At 43.1% G+C, this 19828-nt stretch overlaps 1 pseudogene; it reads right to left on the reverse strand.

Annotated features, from left to right (window-relative positions):
- LOC147455216 (uncharacterized) overlaps positions 1-19620 on the reverse strand; it is a 38532-nt pseudogene extending 18912 nt beyond the window's left edge.
- Positions 19621-19828: the final 208 nt, after the last annotated feature.

Genomic DNA, 19828 nt, shown 5'->3' on the forward strand with positions numbered 1-19828 from the left:
TAATCTTACCTACCATCCATCACTCGAGTGATGAGGATCAAAGGTGTTTGATGACATAGGTTTCTGTTTCCATGTACAGGATGTGAATGTGTAGGTCTAGTCAATGTTATGACTTTTATTGTGCATATTCATTTGCTAATTGCTCTTGCTCTTTTCTTTTTTCTTTTTTGTGAGTATAAGGCTTTATATATACATTCCCTAAGATTGGGAGATTGAGAGGTTAGGGAGGAAGGTTGAGAGGGGAGTGAGTGAATGATGACTGTCAGCAAACACTCCCCCCTTCCTTGGGTAGATCATACTGTTTGAAATGTGCTCGTCGCCCTTTGAAACCAATTGTTCCAGTTGGTAATAGGTGAGGATTTTTGCCAGTAGTTTTATATTACCTTAGGTGCCTTGTCGAGTTGTAAGGGTGGTAAGGTACTCTCCCAAGATCAAAATTGAAGTGGTTCATCAGGTGATTCCTGAACACTGGGAGGTGTGGATTCCTTTGTAGCTTCATGGAGGTCCACTATTGTAGGTGGAGGCTGTGGAGAAGCTTTTACCTCTATGGATGCATTATATGAGGAGCTAGAAGCTTCATTTGATTTCCCTGTTCCTGAGCTAGGTGGAACAAATCGTTCTTTCTTTGGTAACCAAACTAGCTCTGGAGCGGGTTGTGTAGCATTCTGTTATTTTTTCCTTTCCATGATTGTCAATTTGTTTTGGAGCTACATGATTGGGTGCACATGGGTCAGGTGACAGGTAAGAACACAATCTACGTTTTGGCACCCAGATTTGACCATTTCCTTGATAGTAGCCTTGGGCTTCCAATAGTCGTTTAGGAATCCATCGCCACGTTTCCTTACATTTCTTGGAGCGAGTGGGACGTTTCTTACAAGGCGCCAAAAATGTGGGCTTCTATTTTTTAGCATCAACCATGGTTGCTAAAGAAGATTTAGGGACCCACTTGTATGTTTTCTTTGTTATATGAGGATGAGTCTTGTCAAAAGATATATGCATTGCTTCTAGCATATTTAAGGGTACAAGTGGTGGCATTTCATCCCCCTCAGGTGTTACCCAGGTCGTCCCCTTGTTTCCCCAAGTGTCTATGGTTGCTGCTAGTTGGACCTTCCGACTCAGTCATCCCAGGTAGTACATCCATATAAGGAGAATCTTCCCCAACATTAGTGTTCGCTTTACACGTGCAACAATACTGCAATGGGGCCGAGTGAACTGTGGTGTCAAATCTATGATCAATTATAAACCTGTTTCCTAGGGGATGTGCTTGACCAGTTACAAGATCCACTCAAACGACAGAATCTTGGAACTACAAGTAGACATGGTTTTTAGACAAGTCATGTACCATTTTTGCTTACCTTATAAAAGGACATCCTAAGATCATCTCCGATGCCATAGTGTGCTTGGATAAATCCATAACAATGAAGGTAACTCTTATTTTATGTCCAAAGACCTTGATCTTGAGATCTTCTAGCATCCCAATAGGTTTAACATTAGACCCATTGGCCATCTTCACTACTATGGTTGTGGTCAGAAGGTGAGGTCTTCCCATAGTTTCCTAGCAATTTTTAGTGACAATGCTAACCCCAACGCCACCATCAAGGATTCCCTTCACATTTAATCCATTAGTAGTGATTCGTATGGTCGCATTGGATTCATCACTCTCAAAGTATTCTTCCAACTTGTTAACATGTATTTTCTATAACAAGGTTTGCATCTAGGTGGAGTTGTGGATCTAAGTGTTCCACCTCTATTGGAATCTCCCCAACTCCATCCATCTGTGAAAATTGTGGTAGCCCAAACTTCAGTTCTCCATTGAGGAAGGCTTGAAGAGTTGAGACTAGCTCAGGGTCTTTATATAGTTTGGACATGATGGTGGTTCTAACTTCTGACGACACGTAATCCATCAATTTGGCAATGTTTAAAGGAACCTTTTGGGCTTCAGTCCCTTGACGTGGGGAAGATGGGATCTCCATTTCTTTGATAGGATCTGGTAGTCCCTCTGTAAACATTCTTTCCATCAAGAAGTGAGTACGCCCACTTTCCCATGACTTTAAATCATTTTCTTCTTGGATGACACTAGGTATGGCTAAGGGTCTATGGACTTGTTGAGGTTGTTGTTGCGTAGGGAACACGTTCTCTATAATCTAGCTCTGCCTAGGTGCTGGTTCTAGATCCCTTTGGGTATCTTCTACCAAACTCCTTAATTGCTTGACTCGCTCGATCTCCTCTGTAGGGTTTGGATAAGTTCCTATCTTCTTCTTGGATCTTGGCCATTGTGGCTCATGAAGATCTTCCTTGTTGGTTCTATCTTAGTGGTCGTTTTGGTCTCCATGGTTTCACCTGAATCAGAATCCTCTTCGGCGTCGTTCATATATACGGGGTCGTCACCAGTCCCTATGTTGGTCTTTGAGCTGGGGTCTGACTTCGCTGCTTTTTGCGATCTCTTCCTTCGTGTTTTCTTCTTTTTTTGAGATTGGGCAATTCATGCTGTGTCTCATATAATTTTGTTTTTGGAGCATCGATCGTGTGAGTACGTTTACTGGTACCACAGGTGTACTTTGTGATGGCTCCTTGGTAACCTCAATCAAGTTTAATGGCGTGATCTTTGGTGCATTTGGATTATTTGGACATTGGGCAATCAAATGATCTATGCTACATCGATTACAGATGAGTATCGACATTGTAGATGTGCTCGCTTGATTGGTTTGCATTAGTGTGGTGTTCTTTTGTAACTTAATAGGACACTTGGCCACACGATGTGGACCTCCACACTCATAGCATTGAAGAGGTGGTCTCTTAGCAGTGTAATTGATATTTTGGCCTCTTGCAGCAAGAGAAGCTACTTGATAGTCCCCAATAGTCCTCCATATAGTATTGTGGACTTCTTCAAGCACATCCATCCCATAGGCAATATTAGGGTCTATATCTTCCTCACAGCCTTCCAAACAAGCAATAGATGACTCACAACCCACTTGATTCACAGAAATATTCTCGGATGTGGTGGTTGAGGTCCTAGCACTAGAGGTGGTAAGCGTGTTGTTTAAACAACATTTTCGGCCCTGGGGACCATGTGTTGTGCTTTTTGTTCAAGAGGTGGGGCCGGCATCAATGCAGGCACTCGAGATGTGTCTGTCCATGCTAAGGTTGGTCTATTGGCCATCACACACTTAACTACTATGCAATCCTTAGCTTGATGACCATACCTCCCACAGGCATTGCAGTTCCCATTGAATTTTACTCTAAAAGTAGGGCATTCACTGGTACTATATGCGGTCCATAGAATACTGAGCACCATTGTTGCTCCCTTCTTGGATACATATGATTGTTTTGTGGAGCACGATTGTCTCTAAGACTCTCTTGAATAGCCTTGGTGAGATCTGCTAAAGTCATCTCAGATATCTTTGGCTCCTTAGCAATAGGCTATAGTATCATTGGCTGATGCCTCGATGCTTGTGAGCTAATAGATTTAGGCTCAATAGAAACTCTTTCTCCTTGAATCGTTAAATCATCCTCCAATTGGATCGCATTGGTGGTGACTGCTTCCCAAGTGGTGATACCTCTAATGACTAGGCCATTTTAGATATCCTCATATCGTAATCCCCTAATGAATTTATCCAATAATTGTTTATTGTTGAAGCCTTCATTTGGATTACAACAAGAATTCAAATGCTTCAAGCGACTAATATTGACTCTCCTTCCTCTCGTTGGGCTTGCTGGAGCTGAGAGGCTACACCCCAAAGTACTCCCTCTTGTATGTATTCTTTCAAGAACAATCTCCTAAGATTAGGGTAAATTGTTTTTTCTTCCACCCTTAGGGTTCTATACCAATCCCGTGCCTTCCCACTTAAGGTTAGTCTTAAAGCATTACTCTTATGCAGGTCATTGTGTTCTCCTAGAGAATCGCATATTTGTTCAAACACTTCAATATGCTTTCTCACATCCCCGTCTCCACTAAATTTTTGTGTGAGCTTGGCTATTTGTACTGCCTTACTTCTAGGATCTCTATCAGGCGTGTTATGCATATTCTCAGCAATAGATCTACTGATAGCTTGAGCAAATGTTGCCAAGTCACCTAAGTGAGTAGGAACCATGGGTGAAGGCGCTCCAGAGACTACATGTGGAGTAGGTATTGGCATTGGTCTTGGCGCATAGGAAGCCCTTGGGTTCCACGTTGGGTATGATGTTGTGCCATGTGGTGGCCCAAAGTTCATATGTGTGGCCCTAGGCATAGTAGATGTCGGATGTGACATGCTAATGTGACAAGATGTCGGAGTTCTTTTGCATGTTGCATAAGGGGTAATTCCCACAAACTGACACATCTTGGGCTTGGAAACCCAACAACCCCCCCCTCAAGCCCAAACCACTGACAATGGACTCGAGACAGACCATGGCAGAGTTCACTCACCTGAAACTATGAGTAGAAGTCCCCCCCCTTCACAATAACACAGGCGTGTGTGTGCACTTCCATCAAACAACTATCAACGTGAGACAAACCAGAACTCAAACCAAACATAAGGGTGATCTTACCACTTTTATTTGTGGCATTGTCTATAACCTTGTACAAAATTTTGGCATGACAATAATTGAAAACAAGGCTTTGAATGAAAAGTAAATGATCGTTTTGACAATAGACAAAAGATGACATACTACGACACTAAACTGACAAAAATAGTTTGTGATAGCTTGTAATGTAGTCTTGAAGCACATCTTCATGTGTTGCATCTACTGATATGCCGAGTGCTTAAAGCAAATAATTGAAAGAATCTTCACTACCTTTATTTCTAGCTTCAATTGGTCGAAAAAACCTCAAATCGATCTGTATATGTGTATTTCTTCTTGTGACTGCTTCGTCTATGCCATTGCTAAGTATTGTCGATGTCGACCGTTGACAAATTTGTAAGCTTCTTTGTAGTGTGCCTTTTGAGAAGTTTGGAAAATCCTCTACTCTACTCAGCTTTTTGAAATGCATGCAAAATCCTAAGTGGCTCCTACAGACAACATTTTGATATGCTGCAAAAACTGCCTCACTAGAAGCCTTTTGAGATGCTAGCAAAAACTACCTCACTAGAAGCTTTTTGAGATGCTATCAAAGATACTACCTCAGCCCTCTCAACAGCAACGTTTTGATATGCTTGAACTATTGCCTACTAGCAATTTTGTGTGTGCAGCGTTTTGATATGCAGTCTGCCTTGCCACCGCCTTGCCTGTGACGAAGTCCACCTTGCCTAGCGAAACCACTGAGCGTCTTGAGATGCTGCCGGTGCTCCCTGCCTGTCTGAGGTTGCTGCACCTAGCCAATGCCCTAGCCACCGACCTAGGCTCTGATACCAGTGTTGGGTGGCGAGGCTATGGTGGGTGCCACCTTGGGCAAGCCATGGCGAGAGAGAGAAACAACAGAACGATCGAGCGAGGAGAGACTCGGCACAACAATACAACAAAGCACGCTATATTTGATTAATCAAAGCTTTACATATGTAGTTAAAAACTGTCATGCACACTTCTAAATGAAGTGGAGTTCTTTTGCATGCTGCATAAGGGGTGATTCCCACAAACTGACACATCTTGGGCTTGGAAACCCAACACTACCATGTAGCGGTGCTTTACTAACAAATGAGGTCCATGGTGTGTTTCTCGGCATGCCCATCGTTGGGGTAGGCATGGTAGCCGTGGTGTCATCAAGGGAAAGATGAGCTAGACTTGGAAAGGTAAAGCTATCACTTGTGGGCTCAGATTGCACTGAGACCCCTGGTGAAACAACATATGGAGGATGCATCGGACTTACCAAGGGAGTCTCCATTTGTGATAAGGTCGGTTGTTTAGACTTCCCTGTATCCAAGAATCTCATGAGACCCGTTGAAGGCATGTGGATCCCCTTGTTCTGTCTCTCTAGCTCAATAACCCTATGGATGACCTCACAAACTCTTTGTTTTGTTGTTGATCCTCCACACTAGTAGCACCCATTGTGGATTGTAGGACATCTAACCAACCCACGTGATAGGTGTGACCTGTGTATAGGTCAGTTAGAGTTTCCATTTGTAGTTCGTACTCCCAGTTCTCATTTAGGAATGCTCCATCTAAGCTTGAGGTGCTAGGGGCGTCCTTCGAACTAGATGCAATGTGGCTCTCTATGGGTTGACCCTTAGTGGTCGCTAATTCAAGAGCACTCTATTGCTCTCCTAGCAAGGGTATTGACATAGGATCTTTTGCTTTTAACTCTCTTTGTTGCTTTGCCTTGCATAAGCTCTCCATTTCCTTTTCCCTCGCTGCAAGAATATACCGTTCAATCTCTTGCACTTCGGCAAGGCTTCTACCATCAAGTAATATAACCTCGGAGGGAAGTAGTTGTGAAGAGTCAGGGGGTGCAGTGAATGGAGTATTCACGTGCACACTCTCTAAGGGCATAGGGTCTGTGTTGGTCATGAATGACGAATTTACTTCCCCACACCCTCATTTACATCATTAGCTCCATGTTCGGAGCGAGTGGCTCTACTAAAGGTTTCCTTCAAGCGGCTAAGCACGCTCGTCCCTGAATGTGGACCCATGACATGCATGTCTTGGCTTGAGCTATTGGGATCAGGCATTGGGAAACCCTCCATGACGTCGTAGTCAAAGGAAGAGTCACTAGCCCCTATGTTTGGGTCTTGGTTTGTACTACCTTGTGTCCCCGCCAAGGGCCCGGAACCTAAGGTACGTGGATAATGAGAACTCGTGTAAGTTGAAATTCTCTCTAGTTGCTCCGTCTCTAGAACATGACCAGAGCGCAGATGCATGTGCCTTTGGCACCCTACAAGCGTCGGTAGATAACCTCGAAGGCTAACCGCTTACTTTTTTAGGCGTCCGTTTTCACTCGTTTTTTGATGTTTTTTAATGATCAGTTTTTTGATTAACGTGTATGATAGCTCAAAACGAGCGTATCACTTAAAGGATCGTGGTGTGATTTACAACACAACGTTCGGTCACCTAAAGCTCCGTTGGTCCTCAGAAAGGTCGATTTTTAGCTACGTGCGAGGCTAAAATACGTAATTTTAAGGGCGACTGAGGCCTGAGCCTGAGCGTGAGCATGAGATTGGGCTTGGTTCTAGGAGATATTCTCGATCCCCGTCCTACCTTTAAAATTTTATTTTTTTAATATATTTTTTTATTTTTTGGATAAGGTCGCCGCGGCCACGATGTGCGCCAGAGCACACACACACCTAACCTACCTTCTTACCACTAATACAGCTACTGTTACACACTAACACACTATTACAACAACTCACTAGCTAACATAACTACTTACTGTACTTCACACAGAACTAACATTATGGATCTACAACCTTAATACTAACACCTTATTAACAAAGAAAACACAGTACCTTTCATTTCCTTATTAACAAAATAATACACATCAACAAAACAAACTCCTTCTTCTCAACACACACACCTTCCTTCTCTACCTTTCCTACAATTGAAATTGCACCACAAAGAAGCACAAAGTGCCATTCAAGCTTAGTCTATGGCATTCCCCGACAACGGCGCCAAAAATATGTGCGTCTATCGCACGTGTCAATGCAAGGGACTTGCCGATACACTGTGTGCGAGCCACAAATGGCTCCAAGCACGCAACTAGCCTAAACTAGTGAGCTCAAAGATGGCGATGGTGTGTCACTCACTGCTCTATGCTTGTTGTCGTGGAGGAGTTTCCATTTGTAGTTCGTACTCCCAGTTCTCATTTAGGAATGCTCCATCTAAGCTTGAGGTGCTAGGGGCGTCCTTCGAACTAGATGCAATGTGGCTCTCTATGGGTTGACCCTTAGTGGTCGCTAATTCAAGAGCACTCGATTGCTCTCCTAGCAAGGATATTGACATAGGATCTTTTGCTTTTAACTCTCTTTGTTGCTTTGCCTTGCATAAGCTCTCCATTTCCTTTTCCCTCGCTGCAAGAATATACCGTTCAATCTCTTGCACTTCGGCAAGGCTTCTACCATCAAGTAATATAACCTCGGAGGGAAATAGCTGTGAAGAGTCAGGGGGTGCAGTGAATGGAGTATTCATGTGCACACTCTCTAAGGGCATAGGGTCTGTGTTGGTCATGAATGGAGAATTTACTTCCCCACACCCTCATTTACATCATTAGCTCCATGTTCAGAGCGAGTGGCTCTACTAAAGGTTTCCTTCAAGCGGCTAAGCACGCTCGGCCCTGAATGTGGACCCATGACATGCATGTCTTGGCTTGAGCTATTGGGATCAGGCATTGGGAAACCCTCCATGACGTCGTAGTCAAAGGAAGAGTCACTAGCCGCTATGTTTGGGTCTTGGTTTGTACTACCTTGGGTCCCCGCCAAGGGCCCGGAACCTAAGGTAGGTGGATAATGAGAACTCACGTAAGTTGAAATTCTCTCTAGTTGCTCCGTCTCTAGAACATGACCAGAGCGCAGATGCATGTGCCTTTGGCACCCTACAAGTGTCGGCAGATAACCTCGAAGGCTAACCGCTTACTTTTTTAGGCGTCCGTTTTCACTCATTTTTTGATGTTTTTTAATGATCGGTTTTTTTATTAACGTGTGTGATAGCTCGAAACGAGCGTATCACTTAAAGGATTGTGGTGTGGTTTACAGCACAACGTTCGGTCACCTGAAGCTCCGTTGGTCCTCAGAAAGGTCGATTTTTAGCTACATGCGAGGCTAAAATACGTAATTTTAAGGGCAACTGAGGCCTGAGCCTGAGCGTGAGCATGAGATTGGGCTTGGGTCTAGGAGATATTCTCGATCCCCGTCCTACCTTTAAAATTTTATTTTTTTAATATATTTTTTTATTTTTTGGATAAGGTCGCCGCGGCCACGATGTGCGCCAGAGCACACACACACCTAACCTACCTTCTTACCACTAATACAGCTACTGTTACACACTAACACACTATTACAACAACTCACTAGCTAACATAACTACTTACTGTACTTCACACAGAACTAACATTATGGATCTACAACCTTAATACTAACACCTTATCACAGAGAAAACACAGTACCTTTCAAAACCTTATTAACAAAGAAAACACAGTACCTTTCATTTCCTTATTAACAAAATAATACACATCAACAAAACAAACTCCTTCTTCTCAACACACACACCTTACTTCTCTACCTTTCCTACAATTGAAATTGCACCACAAAGAAGCACAAAGTGCCATTCAAGCTTAGTGTATGGCATTCCCCGACAACGGCACCAAAAATATGTGCTTCTATCGCACGGGTCAATGCAAGGGACTTGCCGATACACTGTGTGTGAGCCACAAATGGCTCCAAGCACGCAACTATCCTAAACTAGTAAGCTCAAAGATGGCGATGGTGTGTCACTCACTGCTCTACGCTTGCTGTCGTGGAGGATTCCTTGCTGCGAAGAAGAAGGAGCCGCCGCTCTGCCGCGCACACACAAGGAGATGAAGAAGAAGAAGATGGAGATGGAGCAAGAGCACTCTTCAATTGCACAAATGAGAGAATGAATGAATTGTAGGTTTAGTTGACTTTTATATGAGCTCGCCCCATTCATACTTGGGCGCCCATACTTAGCCAACTAATCCCTTGAATGTTCCAGTTAGAGTGCACCTCTCATCGGCAATCACTCTTACCCTTTTCCTATTGGATCGACAAGCCCGGTACCTGACTCTACCAAATAAATAATACGACGTCCGTCTTAGGTGATAGGAATGTCCGTGACGTTAACATAGGGGGAGGCCTTCAACTTTGGAAACTACCCTTTCATTGGCCCATCTGGCATTCACATTTGGCATCTTTGGGAGGAGGTAGCCGCTTTGCTTTCATCTGCCCTCTCTTGCTCTTTTTGCACTTGAAAGGGGGGGGGGGCATTAGCGATGTCGCTATTGACCCTATGCACTTTTTTTAATTTTTAATTTCTATTTTCCCTTCATTTTTTACCCCTTTGGGGGGGCTTAGCCTTTCACTACCTCATTGGCGTAGTTTTGACCCTCTTTGTCCAACTCCTTCCAGTCTTCTCTCTCCTTCTTCACTTTTGGTTTGGCTCCCACCTCGCCCTTTGCCTTAGCTTGCCCGGCCTTCGCTTTTGATTTGTACACTTGGCCGGCCTCCTAGGGCTCTCTTTCTCTCTCTCTAGTGGGACTGACCCATTAGCACTTGACCTCCCAGCCTGCCTCACTTCATTGGTGGGACCCCTCCCCTAAGCAAGCAATAGAGACATTGCTATTGGAGAGGGCATCTCGTCCTCGAAAAAAGGTTTGCCTCATGGGCGCGGGAACAATCCCTTACGCCCCTGTCACGTCACCAATTGTCGTGAGCTCCGTCGCTAGCGTGCCACCGGTGCATGGCACTGCCACCTACTTCCAAATGCCCCTGGCGTTTCTGCCCTACGTCGCCAGGCCCTCGCGCATACAGTGCCGCAACCGGCGTCGCCAACATACACCATATCCGTTGGAGATCGGAGCTCCTTGCTCCCCCTTTGATGCTTATGAAGAGTGCGTGCTCTAGGTGATATACCCTTCGGACTCACTCCTTAGCCTCCCATATGGGATCTTTCGCTCGCAACGTGGCAGCACCTGGGGCGCCTCCTCTTCGGGTACTCTCCAAGGTCTTTTTTTTAATTAAAAAACCCTATACACTCATTTTTTGGCCCCGCTTCACAATCCTGCCATATTTTGCTCAGAGGCCGGTTTCCCAAGCTGCAAAACCCGGCTAATGGAACCTGTTCTTGACTTTGAACTCCCCTGTGCTGATTCGAGGCGACCAAAACTCAAAAAAATCATCTGCAACCCCGCTCTCATTGCTAACTGCTGAATTTGACTTGCAATAACTCCCCACTCCAAGCTCCGAATGGCATTCTATCAATTCCTCCTAGCTCCACATGAGGCATACTATCAGTGAGAACCTTGGTGAGGCCAAAAAGATGTTAGATGGCGCATTCCTTGATGTGGGCAAGTGGGCTCAGACCTGGCCCCCAGAAAATCTTCAACTGATCATAACTTGCTATCCAGAGCTCCGATCCGCAATCCAAGAAGACATGCATGCTCCATAACTTGAGCTCTACACATGCATCCACTAACATCAGCCTAGGCCATCTGTCCCCTACCGTCCTGACCGTGTGGGATCTGCAACACTTTCAAAGATATATCTTGAGCATCGAATCTTCATTTGACGAGCCATTTGGATCGGCTTCTAGAGCACACTGAACACTACATTGCAGAGCATTGACTCGGCACTTCAAACACCTTGATCTCTCATCCCATCTAGACTCATCTTGAAGCTTTTTTGGTCTAAAAAACCACATTGAGCATACGCTTTCGTTATCCTTTGGCTTCCCAAGACCTTGGTACCTGCCCTAGCCTTCTGCACTGCACCTGCTTGTAGCCTTTGCCTAGCATAGACCACTTTCTAGCTTGGACCAACTTTGGATGCACCATGATTGCGTAGCCCCCTCGTCGAACATTTATGTTTGACCCAAATCATATGTACATAACTTTAAAATTGACACATTAAACTGAGAATTGAAAGCATGCGCAAAACCATAACTCTATTTACAAAAGCTTCATCTTTTTCCATGCACCACATGCTTTAGGTGGGTTGCCCACCCCCCTTGACTACAATCTGATGCACTTCGGGCACTAGATCCCTCTCGAAATACAACTTGAGCTACACACCGTTCACCTTGTTCCTGAGAAGCTTGCCATTTGCTCTCACTGGCTGATAGGTTCCATTCAAAAAGGTTCTTTTCACTTTATACGGACCTGTCCACTTGTTCTTGAACTTCTTTTGGAATGTGAAATCCAGGTAGCTTTCGTATTTCATGACCAGGTCTCCTTCCTCTATCCTTTTGTCTGGCAGGTTCTGATTGAACTTGGCACTCTGCTTCTCTCTTTGTTTCACATAGTAGTCTACTGCTGCCTCTCTCTCCATTTACAAAGCCTCTAAACTAGTTATCCGATCGTGTAGAACTCCCTATTGAGTGGCATTGACATGCCACATACCCTTCAACTCACCTAACTATGCATGCATCGACAATACAGCCTCTTTACCATAGATTAGTTTGAATGGCGTGAAATTCAACGCTACTTTATAAGACGTCCTATACGCCCATAGACACTTCTCTAGATTTGTTCCATAGACACTTCTCTAGATTTGTTTCCCACTCAGTCTCCTGCTTATACATGTACTTTGTTAACATTTTGATGATTTGCCCATTAGCACTCTCGACTAGACCATTGCATTGGGGGTGATAGGGTGAGGAAAACCGATGCTGAATCATTAGATTTTCCACTAATGCACTCATTAGTTTGCTTCTAAATCCCTAACCCCTATCAGAAACTAGCACCCATGGAACACTTAAATGGAAACAGATGTTGTCGAACACAAACTGAGCCACCACATTAGCATTTACTTCCTTCACAGCTTAAGCCTAGACCCACCTTGTAAGGTAGTCAATGGCTACCACCACGTACTTCTTACCGTTCATAGATTTTGGGAGAGGACCTATGGCATCCAGACCCCACTTCTCAAAAGCACTTTGTGCATTGATGGCACCTTGTGACTCCGCTACCAATCGTCTTTCACCTATAGTCTAACAATCATGGCACGTCTTGCACAGTAATGCACATCCTTCACTATGGAAGGCCACCAAAAGCCTGCTCTAAGCACTCGAAATAGAACCTGATCTTTGCCTTGATGTCCACTTTCTTCATGGCATTGCTCCAAAAACATACCTATCTCTTCTTTGTACAACACCCTTCTAAGCACTCCGTCACGTCCACAATTCATGAGATCTTCACCTACCAGTGTGAATTTGCAGGCGTTTTGCACCACTCTTCTTCTTTGCAACTTGGACAAACCCTCTGAACACTGCCTTGTATTCAAAAACCCTTCAATCTCCTTTAGAGTCTCCCTACCTGCATAAGTGGCTGGGGCCACATATAGACCTACAATATGCACCTGTACTTTACTACTTGCTAACTGATCCGCCTCTTGGTTTTGCTCTCTTCTCACATGCTTAAACTAAACCTCTTCAAAAGAATTTAGTATCTTCTTGATGGAAAATAACCAATGCTTCAAAGAATCCTGCTTTACCTGCCATTGGCCTCACATTTGTTTGATGACTAGCAACACATCTCCCTTCACTACCAACCTCAAAATACTAAACTACATACACTGCTTCAAACCCAAATGTAGAGTGAGGTACGCCGCCTCGTTATTGGTGTGGACATCCTTGAGATTATACGCTTTCAAGAATATAGATTTTCCGTGTGGGTCGTGTATCACCACACCTCCTCTTGCCCTCTGTACTACCCTTCTATATGCTCCATCAAACCACATTGTAAAAGCATTCTCTAAATCAGGCTCCTCCTTGGCTTCATCTCTCACCACTCTTGGATAGGCCGGCAAATCAAAGGCCTTGCTGACAAGAATGTCCACCAAGTGAGACCAACTCATGTGATCTACCTTGAACTCGAATTCAAACTCTGGTAGCTCCAACACCCACTTCATAATCCTCCTCCCTAGCTTCAAATGTAGCACTACCTCTGGCAATAGATTGTTGGGTGTCAACACAAAAAACTTGCACACAATTAAATGCACCTTGAAATTCCTGCAGGCAAAGACCAAATCCATCACCCACTGCTCCCCCTTGGTGTAGGTAGCCTCTCTTGGGCTAATCACCCTGCTCTCCAAGTATATCGGCTTGTAGCTCCTCCCTACCTTTTGTAGTAGAACCGCTCCAATAGCAACTGTGCCCACTGTCATAGACACATAGAAGTCATCCTCTCAATTAGGAGGACATACCACTGGCAACTGACACAAAATTTCTTTGACCTTATCAAAAGACTCCCGAGCTTCCTCATCCCACTCATAACCGTGCACCTGCTAAGCTTTCTTTTGAAGAGGATGCACATATTGTGATAACATCCAAAAGAAACATGAAAGATACTTCAGATTATGAACAAACAAAGCCAAACCTTGAGCCTTTGATGGTGTCTCCATCAACACCAACGCCTTCACCTTCTCGGGATTAGCCTCTATACCGTTTTGCGACACCACATGACCCAACAGCTGCGCTCGAGACTGTGCTAGCTTGCACTTCTTGGGGTTCAACTGACCTCCTTCTTCATCAAGCCTTTGAAAGCATAACTGCAACTTCAATAGGTGTGCTAATCTTGAATTGTAGCAGCCTATGTCATCCATGAAGACCCTGATAAAGCGGCCCAAGTATGGACCAAATACCCTGTTCATCAAATCTTGGAAGGTGGAATATGCATTCACCAATCCGAATGGCATCCTGTGGTAAGCAAAACAACCCCATGGAGATATGAATGTGGTCTTCAACTGGTCTTTGAGTGCAATCCCTATTTGAAAATACCCCAAAAAGCCATCCATAATTGAGTATCTCTCGTGCCCAGTCACCTGGTTTAGGATTTCGTCTTGAAACGGCAATGGATAGTGATTTCTTTTAGTTGCTACATTCAGTGGCTTGTAGTCGACACACACCCTCCATTTCCCATTCTTCTTAGGGGTTATAACCACTGGTGAGACCCACTCTGACTCTTTCACATGGTATATAATGCCTGCATCCAGTAACTTATTGATCTCCTGCCAAAGGGCCTCCTTTTGGATTTCCCCTAATCTTCTCAGCTTCTGTGCTTTAGGCCTATGTCCCTCCTTGAGAACAATCTTATGCTCTACCCCTTTTCAGCTTCTGTGCTTTAGGCCTATGTCCCTCCTTGAGAAAAATATTATGCTCTACCCCTTTTGCACCCCGCAAATGTTTGTACTCAGTTGCAAATAGGTTTGGATAGGACTCACATAGTTGAACATAACCCTCCTTTTCACCCTTGGTCAAGTCTTCACTTAGCATGCTCAAACGTCCTCTATGCTTAAACCATGAGCTTGAGGCCGCATACCTTTTTCTTTAGGAGGGGAGTCGTCTATGGTGACTCCCAACAAGTCTGCATCTTCAGTATATCGTCCTCGCTCTCCTCTTCCTCTGTACTCATGTAGCCCTCATCATAGCCCGTCTCTGTCTCATACTCGTAGCTTGTCGTGTCGCCCTCATCTTTAACCTCCATAGGACGAGAACTGATTTCCTTGGTTTTCAAATCTAGCACAATCTGTCTTCCCTTCTCTTTGTCAGGCAAGGTGAAAACTTTGCTCTCCCAATCTTACTTAGCACCTATCGCCAAAATCCATGGCCTACCCAAAATGATTGGATAAGCATTATCTCCTGCTTTCATCATAAAAAAGTCTATCACGCACTCTATACCCATCACCTTGACCTCCACATCTTGAGCCACACCCAGACACCTGGCTTTAGTATGGTTGGCCATCCTCATGCACACATTCGACTTGGCTACTGCCTTGACTCCCATCTCTTTCATGGCTGCTTGTGTCATGACAAAAACCTGCGCTCCACCGTCTATATAAGCCTGCACTTGCATCCTCTTCCCTGTAACAACATCCACCAGTGGAAGAACATCAGTGGGGTTGCCTACCCTCAAATCCATGTTTTGCACCGCTTGCACATTCCCCTTAGCTCTTAGCAGCCTGGTGCTAACACTTGTGGACCACTGCCTCCTCAATTTTGGATTTAAAGCTAACAATTGCCTAAAAGTAATGTTTGCTTTTTTATTTTGAACATCACTTACCAGGTTGTATTCGAGATAGCCACGCCCTAATTGGGAATTCGTTTGCTTGATTTTGTGGCGTCTCCTTCTTTTGCTAGGCTCAGGCTGCTCTCTACCTTCATACACCTTCCCTTTACCCTTGTTTGTTTTGTTCTTGAGTGCTCTCTTTGGGTAAGGTTTGATTTTTTGGGTCTTGCCTTGGTTTTAGAACTCCTTCTAGCTCCTTTGGGATGGAATCCTCCTCATCAGACTTCTTTTTGTCCTTGAATTTCTTACTATGCTAGTTTTGTGCCTTCCTTCTGCAAGATCTCTTGGCTTCTTGGGGTTCTCTCATCGTTGTTTCAGCTCTAGGGCTCTCTCCGTATCTCTTGTGTTTGGATCTCATCACTCTTTTGTTGGGATCTTGTTATGACTCTCAAACATACTACCTTGCTCTCAAACATATTACCTTGCTCCCGTCCTCTGATGGTATTGGAGATGAGATCACTGACACTACATTGAGAGATACTTTTCTTTTTAATGTGGATGCTTCAATGGGCTTGAGTAGACAATCCTTGGGAAAGTGATATACACTACATCCTAAGCAATACCCCTCTAGGGGTGGTATCCTTGGTACAATTGTTGCTAATGTTTCTGGATTAGCATTAGCCGGTTGCTTACGATTTGTGCAATCTCTCACAAAATGAGGACCACCACAATCAAAGCAAGGCTCTGATACTTGTTGTCGCACTTCTCGGTGTGTTGGGTATGACTTGGGTGATGGATAAGGTCCTGGGTATCCTTGATCTTTTAAAGGTTGTGAACCTAGAAGCATTAATAAACTTAGGTCTTGTCATCTCTTGTAAGAATTTTTGTCAAACATTTTAGATTCTTGAACATTCATAAATATATCCAACTGTTATTGGCATGTGCTTGCCATCCATTCTTCAGTGAGTTCTATGTAATGCTCAAGATTTGGTAGCTTGGTACCGGTAGTTTAGGGCTAATGGAAGCTTTGCTTGAATCTTAGCAAAATCATCCCAACTGTATTGCCGCTTGCATGGGCAAAATGTAGGGTCAATATAAAGTTCCCACGATGAGTTTTTGTAGATTTGGGTGTGATTTTTTAGGGCACTTTTAATTTAGAGCTTTTTTAACCAATTCAAAAAAATATAGATCTTTTTCAACAATGCACTGTCTGCCATAATACTTTGGTCTTCAACCTCAAGAAACCATAAAACTTGAAGTTGCGTCCCACCAAGAACTTGCAAGGGTTAGTACAAGACATGTAAACCATTCTATGTAAAAGAGGCTCAGAATGCTAGGAGACGCTCAAGCATTGCTAGCAATGTTCGGGAAAAAAGTGTCTCAGCTTAATATCGTGTCATTTTCAATTTCAAAAATGTCAATTGAGGGCAAGGGAAAAGGAGAAATTTCATCCGAAAGTAGAAAAGAGTAGTGTCAAAACCCACAAAATAAACCTAATTTTATAAAATTTCCTCTTGGAAAATTCTAGGAAAGGAATTTTGTATGTGTTGGAGAAATGATTTTTTTGGAACACTGATAGCTAGTTTATACCAAGTGGATAATACAAGTGGAAATAATCCCACGCTGAAGAATTGTTCCCCAACAATCATCCAACACTTGCGGCAAGTCAAGGCCTTTGTTTTCTCCATGAATATATTTTTCTCTTTAATGTGATGAATGTCTTGATGTTATGAATGCAATAGCTTGTAATGCAACAACTTGTCTTCTTTCTTGATGATTTTGTTGATAAGTAGAGTGAAAATAGTGTTCCTAGTTTAGAAATTCAAGAGAGCTCCCGAATAGCTAGCATTTGGTAATCACATTGAACATGGGCATTGTTCTCAGGCAAAGATAGTTTGAAGATAGAGTCCTATGGAAGGAAGGAAAAGCTTCAATTTCTATCAGTTTCCTTTCATAGAGGACTTTGATGACAATGATTTCCATGGTGATGAGAGTGAGAGCACAGACATTGGCTTGGGGTCATTGAACAAATTAGATGCGCACACAGTTAGGCAAGAGGCAACCTTGAAATTGGCTCCAATGTTGGTTCCATGAAATTAGTCATCATGGGATTTGATTTTGGTTGTGGGATTAGTTTTCAACATTGAAAAACCCTCTTGTGCTTTTGCAATTTTCTCTAAGTAATAAAGAATTTCTAAAGAGACTTGCTCGATTATTTTGTTGCTCAAAAATACTTGCTCGCCAATTTGTATAACCCCTTTAAGAATGGTTTTCATTGTCGAGGATATGTGCTCTTATCTTAATGTGCATTGTGCGTGAGTGTTGGACTCTACGACACTCCACCAATTGTAAGTTAATAGACTTCAACTGCTATGCTCATCTCATCCAACATGAGCGACATGGCTTAGATATGCTCAACTTTTCCAGCTTGGGCATAATCCTAATAACTACGACTCTTAGCACAGAGTTTAATATGACTTGAAGCTTTGGGACTAATGCTTTTCTCATTTTATGGTTCAGCAGCTTGACTTTGACTATGCCAAAGAGGTTTTTTGCACCCTGGCGACTTGACTTTTCACATTCTTGTGCTTACTACAAACATCTCTTCTGATAAAAGTAAGCTTGAATCCTCAAAAAGAGGATTAGTGAAGGACCAAGTTGGCATTGAAGGTTTCTTTTTCCATACCTATTTTATCATCTTTAAATCTGCATTCGTGTTGGTTGGGTTGTCCTTCTTTGACTATGAAGACTCCATTATACGTTTGATTCTCCAATTAGGCATGTTGATAGGAGTTTTTGATGTTGTTGTAGGCCTCTGTTCACTATCGTCATTTTGGCTTTTGACTAGGAGCATTGGAAGACTTAGGAATCCAAATCTCTTGATGACCTTTGTATCTACATTGTTGACTTTGTTTCACTATAGTTCTTGTTGAGTTCTTGAGATCTTCATGTAGGTTTGGCGTAGTTGCAACTAGATGTGGTTGACTAGTAGCCAAATCTTTGTATAACTTGTGTAGAATCCTTGTCCAAGAGGAAGATTCGTTGAGATCCATCTTTGTACTGTATCCTCTTGAGAGTTGTGGTAGACTTTAACATCTTTTGATGTTGTTATGTTGTATACCTGCTTCTTAGGTATCCTAGGATATTGTCGAGGTTGATATCTTGTGGGCCTTCTTTCTTGGGAGGGTCTTGATTCTACTTTATATGCTCTAACCTGTGGTTTTGGAACCCATATTTGTCTATTACCTCCATAGTACGCATGTTCTCTTAAGCTCCATTGTGATGCTATCCATTTCATGTGTTTGTCTTTCTGTGTTGATTGTCTGTAATCCAAGCGGATCATTGACTTTGACTAAATTGCTTTGAACAAACATTTGCTTGACTTTGCTTTGCTTTCTTGAGCACTTTGGCAAAAATATCTTTGCTTTTTTGGGTGTCTCCTTAGAGGTTTTAGTTGGGTTAGCAATTGACTTGAAGTTTTGAAAGCCTGACTTGCTTGAAGAAACTGATCCATGAGGGTTCTTTGATGTAGAGGCATATGTTGTCACACCTTCTGTGCTAATTGGTGGAGGTTCCACTTTAGCTTTACCTTTGTCTGCAATATTTTCCTTCGATCCGATCCTTGTGATGTTTGCAACTTTGAATCTAGCAATAATAGTACCTGTAAATGTTTCTTTTGCTACCTCTTGGAAAAGAGAGTATCAGCATTGTATCTTCTTTGTAGTCCTTGTGTTGTTCTAACCAATGATGTCCAAGGATTACATCTGCAAGCATGTCTTTTGAAGGCTTTACTTGAAACTTTACCTTCTCTTCATGATTCTGGATACTAAGGGTAGCAACCATTTCTTTTTTACTTGTATCCTTACCATGATTTCCTTGTTATCTGGCTTAATCTGAGTAAACTTTACCTTCTCTTCATGATTCTGGATACTAAGGGTAGCAACCATTTCTTTTTTACTTGTATCCTTACCCATGAATTCCTTGTTATCTAGCTTAATCTGAGTAATCTCGAGAATGCTATGAATGTTGTCTGTAATCATATTTCACTTTGCTTCTTTATCTAGTAGAGCATTTCATCTGACACTTGCTCCTTTTGTAGTGTTGAGAACTATAGATACTCTCATTGTTGGTTCTATTGAAGATCTGTGTTCTGCTTTTGCCATGGTCTCATCTTGATCTAATTGTGTCTCTATAGAGGGTGACTTGAGACTTTGTTTTCCAATATGACTTGCAATAGCTGATTCTACT

This window comes from Adiantum capillus-veneris, chromosome 6, assembly GCF_014529385.1.
Source record: "Adiantum capillus-veneris isolate H3 chromosome 6, ASM1452938v2, whole genome shotgun sequence".
Lineage (NCBI taxonomy): Eukaryota > Viridiplantae > Streptophyta > Polypodiopsida > Polypodiales > Pteridaceae > Adiantum > Adiantum capillus-veneris.